This window comes from Capsicum annuum, chromosome 5, assembly GCF_002878395.1.
Source record: "Capsicum annuum cultivar UCD-10X-F1 chromosome 5, UCD10Xv1.1, whole genome shotgun sequence".
NCBI lineage: Eukaryota > Viridiplantae > Streptophyta > Magnoliopsida > Solanales > Solanaceae > Capsicum > Capsicum annuum.
Window position 1 is genome coordinate 201592217 of NC_061115.1, and position 19067 is coordinate 201611283.

General features: G+C 37.1%; 1 pseudogene; it reads right to left on the bottom strand.

Annotated features, from left to right (window-relative positions):
- Positions 1-2563: 2563 nt before the first annotated feature.
- LOC107852999 lies at positions 2564-17383 on the bottom strand (annotated as a pseudogene).
- Between the last annotated feature and the right edge of the window lie 1684 nt (positions 17384-19067).

Genomic DNA, 19067 nt, shown 5'->3' on the forward strand with positions numbered 1-19067 from the left:
AGAGTAGTTACATGTAATTGAAAGACTACTTTTCTCTTAAGACGGTCATCATCCATCCATCATCGAGAAAAACACCAAATTATGACTAAATAACTGACAAAATGAACAAAATAACTAATTCTATCCAGAAGTATACTAAGGAGAAGATCCTATTTTCTTACAAAACAACCCACACTTAAAGCTTAACACTGTCCCAAGTGCAAATAACAAGATAAAGAACCTAGATAGTAGTACTTCTCATCCACATTAGGAGTCATGCCATCTGCATGGAGATCATCCTTGGAGCCATTTTTCTGGTATTCATCCTATCATCCATGTTAGCCATACATAATGAAACTAACTATAATTAAGATGGAGATGGTGAAGTCACCACCCCACACTTAATTTGTTAGTAAAATTAAGATCAATCTCTAGCAACCAATTTCCAATTCTGCTACAAGGCTTCCATAACCCTAACTAATAAACTTAGTTACTCATGAATAAAATGAAAAGCATCATAAATATGTTCATCATACCAAAAACTAAAAGACGATCTTGGTGTGCGAATAGTGAAAATAAGAGAGAAAAACATTTCTGTCTCTCTCCTCAAGCTAAGCCGCCTTTCTCCTCTCTTAGAATAATCCAGAATAATGAATAATGAATAAAAATTCAGCAATTAAGTCTTTTAATAATCTCTTCTCTCATAATTTCCTTCTAAGTCCCTGAACTAATTATAAATGACAAATTAGTCTTGGACATAGTTTCTAGGTGCCACATTTGGTCCAGGTTGCTACTCTCTCTTCTGTCATATACCATCTGCATTCCATAGTCCCATTATGTCTTCACCTACCTCATTAATACCTGAAATCATGCTAATCACATCAGTTAGCTCAATTACATAGAAGTAGAGTAAAAACATAAGAAACTAGGCACTTTGTTCTCTAAACTTAGCTAAAATATGGATAAATTGTGGTGCTTAGGCGTATAAATACACCCAAGATCAGGACACTATGTCCCACTTAGAACTTTTGCTTCACTGAAGTACTTGAAGTACTTGAGAAAACTGAGGCAATGCACAAGGCACCTATGAACTGGTTCATTAAATATTTAGGATCCAAATCTAATGCATGACACATGAACTGAGTTATACTCACAACTACTAGAATACTCTATCATGGGATAGTTATATGTCTGAGGTTGGTGATAGCATGCGTAAATGAAAAGATGAGAAAACAAACTATATGAATCTGACTGTCTGACTGCTAAACTGACTTGCTGGCGTTGCTATCTACTTCATGCTGAAAATAAGCTCAAAAGGGAGCAAAGGATCTAATAATGCATATCATGAAGGTAAAGGACTCATAACATACCCAAATCTATGTCAGGGAAACTTTTATGATCATGGCTAGTCTGAAGCACATAAAGTCTATTCTGACACTGACCATTATTGACACTGGAAGTGTCACCCTATTGGCGCAATTTTCTAATCCTCTGAGCTAGCACTTTGCATTCTCGCATTCTGTGGCCTGGCTTACCACATCTAAAAAATACCTGACTATTAGCTTTCCACATACCTAGGTGATTCTTGCCATACTCTCCACAAATGGTCACTTATCACAATACCCTAGGCTTTGGAGCCTTGCGCTCCATCATAACTGTCATCTCTAAACTGAGGTGCAGGTACACTAGCTGAGGATGGAGCTGGGACTAAAATTTTCTGACTATGCTGAGAACGACTACCTCCCTGTGACCCAGCCTGAGAAAATCTGTAACTACCTATTCTGAATCTTTTATTGGATCTCTCTCTCTCCTTAGATTTATTTGCCTCTATCTGCTGAGCATGCATCATTAACCTAGAAAGATCTATGTCTCTATTAAGCATAGCGGTTCTACACTCTTTCAACACCAACCTAGACACACTAGTTATAAATTTACTCATACTCACTCTAGGGTCATCTATCAAGTCAGGAGCATACTTAGCTAACTAATTGAACTTAAGGAAATACTCATTTACTATCATGGAGCCTTGCCTCAGGTTCATGAACTCTTCTACCATAGCTTCTTTCATCTCTAGGGGGAAAAACCTATCTATAAAGGCATTATGAAATACTTGCCAAGTCATGGGAGCTGCATCCTCCCCTCTACTCTTCTTTCGCATCACTACCCAATCTTTAGCAATATCCTTCATCCTATAGGATGCTAAATATACAATCTCCTCCTCATACACATCCATAATCTGGGTGATCTTTTTTACCTCCTCAAGATAAAGTTGTGGGTCCTTACCTGTTACTGACCCAAAGTATTCTGGCGGGTTCATTCTCATAAAATTTTTTATCCTGGCTACGGATGAATCCCCATCTTGCTGAGGTGGGGATGTAGCCTGATAATTCCCCTGAACATTAGTCATCACAGCCTGGGCTAGCGCCTGAAAAGCTACCCGAAACTCTACATGTGAAACATTCTCAGTCAAAAGATCTACGGGCTGAGGTGGTTGATTATCATCTGTACGGGCATTATCTTTGCGAGAAGGATATTTTGCTGATATTATAAAGCTAGAACATTATTTATCTATTTAGTAATTTGTCTATAACAATTTGCCTTGAGTCCACCTCTGGAGCATTTGCAGTGCTACCTTAGGTTGGTCTATCGGCACCATACGACCTGCAACGTGGACCTTGAGCAAATTCAGAGGTCCATAGCTCTTTTGAACAATTTTCACTTCACCATCTACTGTGAAATAAATAGATAGTGCAACTCCAAAGCCTTTTTTCCCCGACCATTCTAATGCATGTACCTAATTTGAGTTCCCTGTTCCGTTCTATTTCAAGAAACAATAGTTTAGTCATCAATTGAAATTATTTATATTATACGAATCCTCTTTTATTACAAGTGAATGAATCTTACCAAGATAATTACAGACAATGTCATACTCTCCAGCACAAATGAGTAGATTCATACCATCCTCAAGAAGTGAAGAAATACCAACATCGAGATTCTTAAATCAGTTTGTCTACATCTCCTAAGAAACTGCATTACTACATGAGACAAATCAATATCGATACCAACACCAAGGGAATTCTTAACTTGGGTTTCGTTGAGGTAAGTTACAATTCTCGAGAAGTCATAACTGTAGGGTACTAATGATCCTTCACAAGTCTTCCTAAATGTCGTCAAACAAACACCTTCATCGCCATTTGTTGCCAATATTTTCACACAACATGGTATCAAGAATTAGCTGAGGGTCTGCGTATACTCTACCATCCTCAGACACCATTTGTGCAGGGATTACATCAGGTATGTTATTATAACATGGCTTCAAGAACAACAGCTATTACATTGAATGTTTCATTTTCTTTTCCGAATATAACTTACATACACTGATCGTGTGTTAAGTGGGATAAAGAATTACTACAAAGCTTGATGTATTTTTGAAATTGTGGATATAATTTGTTTATATCATCGTATTCGGTTTGATTGATCAATTTCATATTCAAAGCATAGTCTGTGTAAGCTTTGTATTGGATTTCTGGGTTGGTGATTCCATTACCAATGGCACATCCCTGATCAACAAAGTCCAACCAAAAAAAGTCAAAAAATACCGTGTAAGGGCAACCCGATGCACTAAGCTTCCCCCATGCAAAGTCCAAGAAAGGGTCAAACCACAAGGATCTATTGCACGAAGCTTTACCTTGTATTACTGTAAGAGGCTATTTCTATGGCTCAAACCTGTGACCTGCTGGTCACATGGTTAACAACTTTACCAGTTACACTCCGTTCACCAAAAAAAGTACCTTGATGTTTATGTGAATTTCTTCTTTATTTTTGTTTCTTTGATGAACACGCGAAGCAAATGCAGGAATGAAATGTCCAGCATATGATTCTCCAGTAATGTAGGAATCATTCTTTGCGTAATTAGGATTAGTTTTGAAGAAGGACTATCTTAGGAAGATAAAGAAAGAGTCAATATTTTAGGTTCTTAGGATGTCATCTTCACCTTTCTAAGATTCGTCTGACGATTCAAGATTTTAACCTTATGGTTTAAATCATTAGGTTCTTAGCAAAACTGGTAGTATTTTTAAAATTGTGTGTTCACTCATTGAAATTTCTATGGATTTTTGCCCATAAATTTATGCTTTGCCTTTTTAGTTAGTCGTGTGTAGGATCACGTCTTACTAAAGTAGATCTTTACTGCGTTTCTTTTATGGCACTTGACTAGTTTCCGAGATGAACTATGTATTGACTGTCTTGTGACTGAAAGTCTTGTTTTATGTTTCTAACTGCTTGGCTATTTGCGATTTTTAGTCAAGATGGAGATGGTAATTTAATTTAATGATGGTGAACTTATTTATTCATGCATTTATCATAGATGACCTCTAATCGATGTAATGCATACAGCTCCAACCACAGTTACCATAAATGTCTCTGGCCTAAAACTTGGACTTCATGGCTTCCATGTACATTCCCTTGGTGATACCACAAATGGATGCATGTTAACAGGTGACTTTATCTTGAGACAGCGACATAGAAATGACTTGGATTGTTTCTTTCACTTTGAATTTCTTTGTTAACTTGCAGGACCACATTACAATCCTGCTGGTAAGGAGCATGGTGCTTCTGAAGATGAGAACTAGCATGCTGCTAATCTTGGTAACATAACAGTTGAATAAGATGGTTAGTTTTCCTTGTTTATATAAAATATAAACTACTTATCAGCTTTCCTAATTTTCTCTCTCTACCATCTCTCTCTCTTTCTCTAAGCTAGGTCTCACTACGTTCTCTCTTCTCTCTGCATCCTCTCTCAAAAATTGATTGTTCTCTTCTCTCTTCTCTCTACGTTCTCTCTCTCTTCTAGATGTTAGAAATGATGCACTTCTATCATGCCCTTTAGCCAAATTAACTGTAAACAGCTTGTCTCATTTAACTTACTTATTACCTGCGACTAGTGTGTTTTGAACTCCACTCTCCAAATTAGGGAAAGTAAAAACTATTTATAGATTAAACAGCCCTTATACTATTAGTTCTTGGCTGAAGGTGCTCATATATCTTATTTGATTTGGTTTGTGTTTATCAATTATTACTTTTACTCTTTTGTTTCTAAGTTTTGATAGATATTCAACTTACATTGTGCAGCTAGAGGCTACATTCAACATGAATATTGAACTACTGGAAGTCAAGTCACCAGAAGGGAAGAAATAGATGCCCGGACTGTACTTTGTGTTTTTGCCTTTGATTGGTTCAGAACATAGACGTTGTGTTGTAGCCAAGCAAATTACAAGACTGCAGCAACAGAAATCAAGTTGAATTGAAAGAGCATTTTTTGTGTAAATTGGGGAAACAAAACTTCGTAGGTTAAGGTGGGTTGTAAGTTGCTAGTTAAGGAATATTTCAGTACTCTAGTTGTCAACAAATTGTAAAGTTGTTTCTGAACAGTGTATGTGTATACTAGCTTTTCCTGTGGAAACGCAGATAGATATAGTCTTTTAAGTGCAGATGTAATGACATGTTGTGTTAATAACTATTGACATGTATAAAAGCTGCTTCATGTAAGAAAAAAATAATAAATAAATAATTATTTATTAATATTTCGACTACGTTAGTCGAAATAATTATAATTATTGAATAATTATTTATTACTTTTCTGACTGCAGTAGTCGGAATAATTATAATTATTAAATAATTATTTATTAAGTTTCCAACTATAGTAGTCAGATGATTATAATTATTAAATAATTATTTATTAAGTTTCCAACTACAATAGTCGGATGATTATAATTATTAAATAATTATTTATTAAATTTATGACCATGGTAGTCAGAACAATTATAATTAATAAATAATTATTTATTAAATTTCCAATTACAGTAGTCGGAACAATTATAATTATTAAATAATTTTTTATTAAACTTTCGACTACCGTAGTCGGACGATTTATAATTATTAAATAAATATTTATTAAATTTTATTTTATATTTTCGACCATAGTAGTCAGAAACTTCCGACTACTGTAGTCAAAAAATTTTTTCAGATAAGCTATATTCCGACTACCATGAAACAGTCGGAAAGAAGTCAAAAATACCTTGTTTTCCGACCATATTCCAACTACATCAGCTGTCGAAAAAATGATATTTTCTAGTAGAGTGAACGTTCAAACCCAACATGAAATTCATGAAATCAATAAAGTTGAAGTTCTGGAAGAGGTTCTTGAACTTTAATGGTGGAAGGAAACCCTTGGATGAACACCTAACATACTCGGTGCTTGAATTCATGAAGACTGATGGTGAATTTCTTGAATCTTGATCTTCACTTTGATGGGTTAGGGTTTGTGTCTTGAGAGAATTTATGATAAAGTGAGTGTATTTTGCTTATTGAGGGATGAATTTCGTGTTTTTGGGTCTGATTAAGGGTGGGAAAATGACCCAAATACCCGTCTAGATGCGGGCTTTTAATGACTGAAAGTGTGCCCAGTGTTGCGCAGACCGACGCGCCGCATCGATGGCATCAACGAGATGACCAACGCGCCACATCGAGTTCGCATTGGTTCACTGGAATTGCACTGAAAGCTGGGGAAAAATTATCTATCGACACGATGGGCGATGTGACGTATTGAAATTGCATCGACTCACTATTTTGGTCACCCAAACTTGTTTCAAACGAGGTCCAAAAAATCCAAAACTCATCCGAAGTGCCCTATTGGAATTCCTGATCATGAATCAACCTAAAAATCAATATTTTAAGGTCATAAGGGTCGTAGAATAGGATCGCCAACTTATGAAGGATAAAATAATTCTAAGTACAAATACTTAGCTGAAATTTCTAAGTCTGGGACCTCTTTTCAAGCTTTAACGTACTGAGTTAAGCTTAGGATTTTGGGGGGTCTTACAATATCTCCCTCTTGTGAATATTTGTCCTCGAATGAGACTATCTAAGCTGAGAAACACTGATAGACTCAGCCTACACACTGAATATGCATATCTGATGCATGAATACCTAACTGGAACTATTGATAAGCTGAGTTTTTGAACTAAACATGCATATCTGATGCATGAGTACATGGTTGAACTGATTCATAAATGCATACTATCATGAAGATGATATGCAACGGTATTGAATACCAAAATTGTAACTATAACAGAACATGGAACTAAGCTAATCTAAGAAAGATTTGTTACATTGAGCTGAGTTTGAGTTTGCAGAGAAAAGGTGAGGATACTTGGTCCGCACATTTTCTTCTACTTCCCAAGTAACTCCCTCAACGGACTGATTCCGTCAAAGAACTTTGACTAGCAAAACTTCTTTGTTCCTCAGTCTGCGAACCTGATGGTCAAGAATTTCGACTGGGACCTCCTCATAAGAGAGCTTGTTCTGAACATCTATACCTTCTATAGGAACTACAACTGTTGGGTCACCTATGCACTACTTTAGCAAGGAGACATGAAACACTAGGTGCATTGAAGCTAAGTCTGAAGGTAACTCAAGCTCATAAGCTACCTTTCCAAAATAGTTGAGAATTTGGTATAGACCGACATATCGGGGACTGAGCTTCCCCTTTATGCCAAACCTCTTCACCCCTTTCATAAGAGAGATTTTCAAATAGACATAGTTGCCAATCTCAAACTCGAGATCCTTTCTTCAAACATTTGCATATGATTTCTGTCAGCTCTGAGCTGTCTTAAGCCTTTCTCTGATCAACTGAACTTTTTCTAAGTAATCAAATACCAAGTCAGGCCCTACCACTGTGGCCTCACCTACTCCAAACCAACCAATGGGAGATCTACATCTTTTTTCATAAAGCACCTCAAACAGAGCCATCTGAATGCTGGAATGATAACTGTTATTATATGCGAACTCAATTAAGGGAAAGTGGTTATCCTAACTTCCCTTAAAGTCAGTGGCACACACCCTTAACATATCTTTCAAAGTTGAATGGTCCTTTCTGCTTGACCATCTGTCTGAGTGTGAAAGGTTGTACTGAGGTGAACTTGGGTACCAAGACCCTTTTGGAAGGCTTTCCTGAAATGAGAGGTAAAATGGGTACCTCTATATGAGATAATGGATATTAGGACTCCATATAACCTAATCAACTCTCTAACATAGAGTTTGGCATAGTCCTTGGCTAAATAAGAGGTATGAACTGGTAAGAAGTGAGTTGATTTGCTCATCCTATCTACAATGACCCAAATCGAATCATGCTGGTGACGAGTATGGGGAAAACCCGTTACAAAATCTATGTTCACTTCCTCCCACTTCCATGTGGGAATACTGAACTCCTACATAGATCTACTGGGCTTCTGATGCTCAATCTTAACCTACTGACACATAGAGCACCTAGATACAAACTCTGCAATGTCCCTCTTCATCCTACTCCACCAATAGATCTCCTGTAAATTGCGGTACATCTTAGTAGCCCCCCGATGAATAGAGTAACGCGCACCATTCGCTTCTGCGAGAATTCATTGCCTTAAGTCATCTACACCTGGCACGCATAACCGACCCTGGCAATGCAATACACCATCTCCCCCTTGGGGAAAAACCTCTACTTTTTAATCTCTGACTGGCTCTTTCAACTTGACTAAATTGGGATCTCTATCCTACTTTTCCTTTACTTCAAAAACCAAAGATAATTCTGAGCTATTCTGCACCCGCACACTACCCTCTGCTAAATCAACTAAGCAGACACCTATTATGGAAAGCTAACAAACTTCTAGAACTAAATTCTTCTTACCATCCGCTAGGTGAGCAACACTACACATAGACATCCTACTAAGAGCATCAACCACTACATTGGCCTTGCTCGAATGAAACAAGATGCTCATGTCATAGTCTTTCAACAACTCTCACCACCTTTTCTGACATAGGTTCAAATCTTTCTGAGAAAATACATACTGCAGGATCTTGTGGTCTATGAACACATCCACATGTACCCCATACAAATAATGCCTCCAAATATTTAAGGAAAAAACAACAGTTGCTAACTCTAGATCATGAGTAGGGTACTTCTTTTTAGAGGGATTAAGCTGTCTAGAGGCATAGGCTATGACCTTACCTCTCTGTATTAAAAAACACCCCAAACCAACTCTAGAAGCATCACAATATACCACAAACCCCTCTGAACCATCTAGTAAAGTGAAAACTGGACTGTAGTGAGTCGAGTCTTTAACTTCTGAAAACTCTTCTCACAAGAATTTGACCACTAGAATTTAACTTTCTTCTAAGTCAGTCTGGATATGGGGGATGCAATAGATAAGAACCCCTCGACAAACCATCGATAATAGCCATCCAAACCTAAGAAACTCCTAATATCTGACAGGGAGATGGGTCTGGGTCAATTTCTCATTGCTTCAGTCTTTTGAGACTCCACTCTAATGCCATTACCAGTAACATATGTCCAAGGAAAGCTACTGACCTTAGTGAAAATTCACACTTACTAAATTTGGCGAATGACTGATGGGATCTAAGGGTCTGTAACACAATTCTGAGATGGTCTACATATTCATGTTCACTGCGGGAGTAGACAAGTCATCAATGAAGACTATGACAAACATGTCCAAATACTGCTTGAACACACGGTTCATCAAGTCAGTGAAGGCTTCTGGAGCATTGGTAATACCAAATGACATGACTAAGAATTTGAAGTGTCCATACGGAGTTTTGAAAGTTGTTTTTAGAATATCACATTCTCTGGACCTGAGCTGATGATAGTCTGATCTGAGGTCTATCTTAAAGAAGTAACTGGCACCCTAAAGTTGGTCAAACAAGTCATTGATTCTGGGAAGCGGATACTTGTTCTTGACCATGACTTTATTTAACTGACAGTAGTATATATATATCCTGAGAGAGCCGTCTTTCTTACGCACGAATAGAATTGGTGTGCCCCACAGGGAAATGCTGGGTCTGATGAACTCCTTATCTAAGAGATCTTTCAACTGTTCTTTTAACTCTTTGAGTTTTGGTGGAGCCATTCTATATGGAAGAATAGATATGGGATGGGTATCTGGAAGAAGGTCGATTTCAAAGTCAATTTCCCTTTCGGGAGGAACCCCAAGAAGATCTTCGAGAAACACATCAGGAAAATCACATGCTACTGATACTAACTCAAGATTAGGGGTCTCTGAACTAAAGTCTTGAACTCGAACGGGATGATACACACATCCCTTAGATATCATTCTTCTCTCTCTAAGGTAAGAAACAAGCTAACCCCTAAGTGCTAAAGTTCTACCCCTCCATTCAAGGACAGGTTTATTTGGAAATTGAAAATGGATTCAATTTCTGTAGTCAACTGAAGCATATCATAAATGGAGCCAATCCATCCCGAGAATGACATCAAAATCTGTCATCTCTAATTCTACTAAGTTTGTTGAAGTGACTTTCTGAGATACCATAATCAGACAGTTCCTGTATACCCGTTGGAATATGATAGATTTACCCACTAGGGTAAAGACTGTGAAAGGCTTTGCTAGGATTTCAAGACTGACTCCGAAGTTAACAGCTATGTAAGGAGTTACAAAGGACATAGAAGCTCCTGGATCTAGAAAAGCATAGACATGTAAATGATAAACTTGTAATGTACTAGTGACCACATCAGGAGAAATTTCCTGATCCTATCGAGACTGAAGTACATAGAGCCTGATTGGGCACAGCCCACTGGTGGCCCTGGAAACAGCACCCTACTAATTCAGGCGATCGAACTGAGCTGAAGGACGAGTATACTAACCCTGAGAACCTAACTGAGGACAATCTCTGACCGTATGGCCTGGCTTGACACATCCAAAACATATATCACTACTAGCCCTGTAGACACCCTGGTGGTTTCTGCCATATTTTTGGTAAGGAGGGCTTGTTCGGGAACTTCTAATACTACTCTGAGGATTAGGGCCTGGTACGCTATCTTTATTACTATCTCTAAATTTTGGCATTGAAGCACCGACTGAGGACAGAGGTGGAACTAAGGATTTCGAGTGGAACTAAGAACATTTTCCACCTTCTGACTTAGGTTGAGCGAAGTTGAAGCCACCTATTCTAGCTCTCTTGTTTTCCCTCTCCTTCTCCCAATTCTTAGCCTTTTCTATCTGCTGAGCATAGACCATTAGCCTAGATATGTCCATCTCTTTAATCAGCATTGCAGTCCTACACTCCTTGACCACATTATTAGACATTCCAGACACAAACTTACTCATCTTAGATCTACTATCTACTACCACATAAGGAGCATTTTTGGCTAGCTAAGTAAACTTGATGGAATACCCTTTCACTGTGATTCTTCCCCTACTTCAAATTAATAAACTCCAAAACCTTTGTTTCCCTCAACTCCAGTGGGAAGAACCTATCCATAAAAATAGTGGCAAACTCCTACCATTCTATGGGCCCTGCATCTGTGGCCCTCTCTACCTTCCATTGCTTTAACCACGAGTGAGCCACATCCTATAACTGATATACGGCTAAATCCACGCTCTCACTTACAGTCACCCCTATAATATCTGTGACTTTCTACACCTGATCAAGGAATTTCTTTAGATCCTCATCTGACTTAGACTCGATAAAAACTGGAGGGTTTATTTGGGTGAAGTCCCAAATTTTAGCTGCAGCAGTATTGGCCACTGGGGTTGGCCAGAACGGCAACTGGACGTTCATTCTGGGCTATCATAGAATGAGCTAGAGTGGTAAAAGCTACTCTGAATTCTGTGTGAGAGACATGATCATCCAAGGGATCTACCTAAACGAGTAAAGGTGCTAGCTGATTTTCTTTTCTCCTTCCATTGTTCTTTTTGGGAGGCATATTCTGTAAATAGAAGAAAAGAATTAGACTAAGAGTGTAACTTGAGCTCATTCTTACTCGCACGATAGGAATTCTAAAAGAAGGGAAACTTTTACTACAAATGCCTCATAGCCTCTTGTCCATAAGTGTGGCGCACTACACACTCATGCACAAGACTCTACTAGACGTAGCTTTTAGACTTCCTAGGACTCTACTGAACCTTAGGCTCTGATACCAAGTTTGTAATGCCCAGAGTCTGCACCCCAAATGCCACACGGTGCTTACGACCCGAAGGACCATAAGCTAACCTATGACTGATATCTTCTATGCGCATTGAGTAACAACTAAATAATATCTGAAAGCCTCTAACTGTCTAAATATGGAGTTGATGGGACAAGTCCCTAACTAACTCCGACTACTAAAATAAACTGAATACTAAAATAATGAGATGATATGATAACTTTGTCCTCGAACTATGAGGACTAACCACTAGGTTTTCTATTGATAGTCTGGGCTGCTAAGTACGGTCAGGAGCCCGTGCGTCTTAACCTATGATATAAAACATCATAGCGCAAAAGAAAAGGTATGTGTCAGTACTTTGAATATACTGGTATGCTAAGTGAGGTAGGCTGATATGTAAGGGTTCATATGCATGAACAATAACTGGCTAAATAGCATGAATACAACTGAATAAGAGTATGTGTATAACTGAAATTAATGAAACACTGATTATGCAATATTGTGCACATATCTACATATACTATGTCTGAGATCATAGTAACACTGGATACTGAGGTATGATAACTGAATGACTGATATCTAAGTTTACTGATAACTATATTACTGATAGTTGGGTGACTATTTCTGACAGTCCTAATTCTGTAGAACTAAACTGAGTTTTATACTGAGCTAGGTGACTGTGTCTAACAGTCCTGATTCTGTAGAAGTAAACTGAGTTTTGTACTGAGACTAAAACTAAAACTGTTGGAGGTAATCATCTAACCGACATGCCCTTATCTAAACTAATTGGGGTTCAACCTGTAACCCTAGTTGGAAGGGTGTCAGTAACATGCCACGGGCAGATGATCTAAAAGAGAATGGTGGTACCCTCAACTGGCAAGTAGAACACCTCATCAACCCTTAACTGGCAGGTTGATGTCTCAACCTACACTAGCTATGTAGTTCTGAAACACAAGAACTTCTTCTAAGGATCAAACCCTCTAATGGCAGGTAAGTCCCCATCCTTGGGTTCACTCGGTGCTGAATCCTACTCCTAGCTAAATAAATACTAGGCTAATTTCTAAACTATACTAGGCTAGACTTAGCTATTTCTGATCGTGATAACTGACTGAACAAGACTGAGTTCACTAAGTTCTATTAGCTAACTGAGTACACTGAGTTCTATTAGCTGGCTGTATATACTGAGTTCTGTTAACTGGATGATTACTACTGTACGTCACATCACTGAGACTATACTGAAGCTACTGTAATTCTAAGTAAACAGCTAAATTGTCTGGTATTAGATACCCCCAAGACTCGATAACATGGAAAGTAGAGCATAGCATGATCTTGAAAAGCATTACAATGTTCATAACTCATTCATAAAGTTATTTTATCAAACACTAGTAATAAATAAGCTTGTACATATGCTAGCATGTCATAATTTCCCTATATAATTCACATGAGCACTTTATCAAACACTTGGGGAACATAATCTATACACATGTTACTAAACAACCTGTAGGAATCATGATTTCCAATCCCATCTTACAAATTCAAGGGATTTAACATAAATTCACATGATTTTACGCATATATTAAATAAATTTACATGAATCTTATAATAAATCATGAATCAGAAACCTAATTAACATCATAATCATGATACATTCAAACCCAACATGGAATTTATGAAATCAATAAAGTTGAAGTTTTAAAAGAGGCTCTTGAACTTCAAGGTAAAAGGAAACCCATGGATGAACACCTAACATACCTCGGTGCTTGAATTCATGAAGACTGATGGTGAATTTCTTGAATCTTTTTAATGGGTTAGGGTTTGCGTCTTGAGAGAATTTGAGAGAAAGTGAGTATATTTTGCTTATTGAGGGCTGAATTTCATGTTTTTAGGGATGATTAAGGGTGGGAAAATAACTCAAATACCCCTCTGGATGCGGGTTTTTAATGACTGAAAACATGCCCAGTGACGTGCAGACCGATGCACCGCATCGATGGCATCAATGCGATGACCAACGCACCGCGTCGAGTTCTCATTGGTTCACTGGAATTACACTAAAAGATGAGGGAAAATTATCTGTTGATGCAATGCGTCGAGATCACGTCGACCCACTATTTTGGTCACCCAAACATGTTTCAAATGAAGTTCGAAAAATCTAAAACTCACCCGAAGTGACCTACTGACATTTCTGATCCTAAATCAACCTAAAAAACAATAGTTTAAGGTCATAAGGGTCATAGAATAGGATCACCAACTTATGAAGGCTAAAATAATTCTAAGTACAAACACTTAGCTGAAATTTCTAAGTCTTGGACCTCTTTTCAAGCTTTAAAGGATTGAGTTAAGCTTAGAATTTTGCGGGGTCTTACATCCATGCCCTAGATGCTTGTTTCAAACCATAAATGGATTTCTTAAGCTTACAAAACGTATGTTCATTTCCACTTTTCATGAAACCTTCTGGTTGTACCATATAAATGCACTCGTCAAAACTTTCATTGAGGAAAGCCGTCTTGACATATATTTTCCAAATCTTATAATCATAATGAGTAGAAATGGATAAGAGAATTCTAATGGTTTTAAGCATATCTACTAACGAAAAAGTTTTCTCATAATTAATTTCTTCTTTTTGAGTAAATCCTTTCGCAACAAGCCTAGCCTTAAAAGTTTGCACTTTTCCATCCACACCTCTCTTTTTCTTATAGATCCATCTACAACTTATGGGTTTGACTCCTGCAGGTGGTTCTACAAGTTTCCAGACTTGATTGGAATACATAGACTCCATTTCTAATTGTATGGTAGCAATCCATATTTTAGAATCTTTATCATGTAGTGCTTCAACGTAATTAAGGGATTTCGTATTAAGCTCCTTAGGTATTCTATCATATGATTCTCCCAAGAGTGCAAACTATAAAAGTTTTCTAATAATTCTCCCACTACGATGATCAGTAACTACAGGATCTACTACTACTAGAACTAAACTCCGAACACCACTACAAGAAAAACAGCCTCTAGGAAAGGGAATTCTTGTCCCTAAAAGTCCAATTCTGGTCGCAAATGATCTTTTAGGACGGAAAAATGTTGATCGCGGCTCATCCTTATAGAATCCTTTGCTAAAGGTCAATTGTGACAAGGTACTCTAGCTGGTCATTAAATGTCATTAGAGACAGTAACATATCTGGTCTCAAAAACACTTTTAGAGACTGTATATCTCATCCCTACTAGATGATTTTCATTTTTTAAAAGCAGTTATTTTGTGGTCGCTATATATTTTTTGCGATGAGAAACTACCTTGTCCTAAATTAATCTATCACGACGAGCATCTAACTCATCCTAGATTAATCTTTAGAGAGGAGCGACTACCTCATCCTAGTTTAACCTTTTGAAATGAGAAACTAACTCATCTTTGATTAACCTTTAGAGACGAGCAACTAACTCGTCTTAGATTGCTACTGAAATCATAAAATTTATATATTTCATTGCTAAATATCAAATTGCTACTAAAAATGTTGAAGGATGATAAATATAATTTGAATATTTGCTTAACAAAAAAAATAAATCAATTAACATCCCGAGCTATATGAATTCAATAGTTTTAATATTTACTAATCAAAAAAAACTTAACTAATTTACATCCGGAGCTAGAATTTGATGTTAGGTTTACATAATGTTCGTAGAAAAATAATAATGATCTTGTGCGTTCTCTAAACTTGCATCTTCACTTGTAACTTCAATCGTCAGAAATTGTAAGAACAAAATTTAAGAAAGACAATAACTATTGGTATATAATTTAATATATGTAAGAAGCAAAGAATTGAAAAACAGTATAGCAATGGATAACTGACTTACTCAATGGATAAAACAAGTACACCAAGTTTAAAACTAAATCCAACTATGAGATGAATATGAAAATAATACATGCTTCCTTTCAATTTGCATTGTTTGATTCACGAAAAGGAGAAAATACAAGCAGTAATAGACTATTGTTCACTGCCCTTAAGCTGTAATTAACTATTGTTCATTGCGATCACCAGACAATCCTACTTATAACAAGTTGAATAGTGGGGAAAAGAAGTAAATAACCCATAAAAGCTAATCTTGATGACCCTTTGGTGCCGGAAATAAGTAGCAAAATGCATTTCTAGATGGTGCATCAGGAAGGATTCCCCTTACTGGGGGTGGGACTATTACACCAACTGAAGCTTAGGAAGGAATGGAAAGATAGGAAGCTTGGAGAGCTAATGGAAAGAAATGCGTAAGAAATAACAGATCCGCGATAGAAGTCGAATATGATGTTGTAACTAGGGGCAAGATACAGAATTTAGAGCGTCAAGTCATACACAAACCGGAGTGACTTCACTACCTGAAGAAAGTTTCCAAATAATATGGGGTGAACACAATGCAAGAGCAGAATCTATCAGTGAAACCAGACTGCGATAGGCCGGTAAAGTACAAAGAGGCTGGGTCATTTACCTTGAGTAACAAACAAACAAGATCGAAAAGTTCTATTTTAACATTAGATAGAAAATGGAAGTAAACTACTTTGGTGAGCTGAAGGAAGCCTTGGAAGTTGGAAGGATGTCAGGCACCATAAGAGATGCTACACAAAGCGTAACATTTTTTCTTCTACTGGAAGTTAGAAGGATGTGGCATTACTCAAGTTATATATGCATTCAAATGGAGTATGAACTTGTAATAAAAAAAACTAACATTATACTTAACTTGAAAAAAAAACACAACAAATTTTTAAAAAAAAATTTACTTGTTTCAACCTCTTTGGTGCCTTGTTTAACTTGATTAGTCGATGGATAAAATGGAGTATGAATTTACATATACTCGTTCTCACAAACCATGGAGTACTTACGTATCGTTCCCATTCCTTGACTAGAAGATATGGAAAAGTTTTTAATTTCTTCTTTTGTTCCCTTCCCAATAGCACGTAGAGAAAGCAAACCATATTACTAATATTTAATTATATATGCAATCAAAAACTCAACATATTTAAAAAAATACTTACTTGTTTCAACCTCTTTGGTGCATTGCTTGACTTGATTAGTCGATGGAGAAAATAGAGGATGAACTTGCATATACTCATTCTCAAGAACCATGGAGTTCTTACGTATCATTCCCATTCCTTGACTAGAATACATAGTAAAGTTCTTAAATCCTTCTTCTGGTGCCGCTAACTAGTTGTCTGATGGTTATATACACACCAGGCTCACCTTGTTCTACCCATTCTTACTCCATTTTACTAGAATTGCTAATGGAAAGTGAAGCTTCGTCCCTAGAGTCTGTGGTTGTCCTTGATGCGTCCATATATGACATGTCACCCTTTGGGAAACCAGTTGATCCAGATGGTTTATGGTAATTGCTTGGTGTCCACTCCTTACTTGTTGCAGGATTAATCATTGGGCTCTCCATAGCAAATACAAGCCTCGAATAATTGGAATCTCTTTGTAGAAAAACATCTCAGGTATATGAATCTCCATTTCCAATCTATTAGTACTATTTACTTTAGAGCTTTATGTAAAATTCAAACTCATGATCAGCCAGTACAAGTACTAGAAATATTTCTCTTCTGTTACATTTTTAGACTTGTATAAGTTGAATACTTCAAGATTTCTTTAGGAACATAACGGTTAATCAAATATAAAACAACTCCAGAATCGATGCTACTGGATATCGATCTCTTTAAGCTATTAAAAATTTGACCTGTCATAGAGCTTGAAGAGTTCAGGGTGCTGTGAATCAAGTAAATTTTAGTGATTTTTAGGCTAAAAAGGTATGAACTTCTTGCCTATTGACGTGATGAGTACAACTGGCTAGTTATTTTGAGCAGGATAACTAGCTAATGAAGCGGAAACTTGACAGCTAATACACATAAAAAAACAGTCCCACGAGGGGAATCCCGGCCCTATCAGTCATTTAAGGATAAAAAGTTCCCTACACTGGATGTCAAATGGATTTACCCCTACTATAACCAAGTATATCAGTAAATTTAGCAACCCAGCCATATAACTGAGTTAATGTAATTCAAAGCTGAAATCTGACTTACTCCATCTTCAGATCGTCCAGGTGTGTTAAGAGCTTGCTTGTTGAATCTCTGAACATTGTAGAGCTCCATAATCCGGTCATAATTCTCTCCCCACCATCTTTGAGCTTGCCATTTGCTGAACATGTCCCAACTTCAAAAGAACCCAGTGATATATATTGTCAGGACCATCAACGGGTGTTTCAACAAGGTACAGATAACACTGATATTTTCAACAAGAACAATACAGATAGCAAATGGATAATGTGATAGCTTATCGGGCCAGTTAGAAAGCTACGCAACACAAATACATTCAATTAAATAGGTCATCATTTTAGATAGCATTCAAAACACATCAACTTAATAATAAAAATGGCACATGCAGTAAGATATTTGAAGGCACAGTACTAAACAAGTGAGATATTTTAGCAGACATGAAGGGAACAAAGAAAAGGGAAACTCAATAAATATTCATGAATGAATGAAAAGGACTAAACATTTACCTAGGACAAGCTTATGTAAAGAAGCTTTCATTACACATAGGCAAGAAGTTGTCAATAACAATAATTCCCATAGTTTCATTCTAGACTACAACTCAATCCGAAATAAGTTGGGATAAGTTACAAGTAACTTTACTTAAGCTCATCTTAGTCCAATATTTTATACTATGATAAAGTTTCGAGGTAGAAATGAAAAGAGATAGATATATACCTAAATCGTATTCGTTTAAGATCATTTCTGCCATTAGGGAGAGAAACAAAAGTGATCAGAACACCAGGTTCAACATGAGCAGTCCACTCTTTTTGTCCATCATCTTCCACCACCACATTACCAGACTGAGAAATAGATTATACACCACCACCACCACCACCACTAAATCCTCTATCAAATCCTTAATCAGGACTCGGAATTCTTATATTACCGGTACTTGTAAAATACCAAGCTGGACTAGAACTTGAACTTGCTGGTGAAAAAGGATATGGAACTCCCTCTGATATTGTATTAAAATCAGGATATGGTCTATGACCTTTCCTATAAGTACAAGTTGGCGTCGATGACTAGCATTTGTATGCA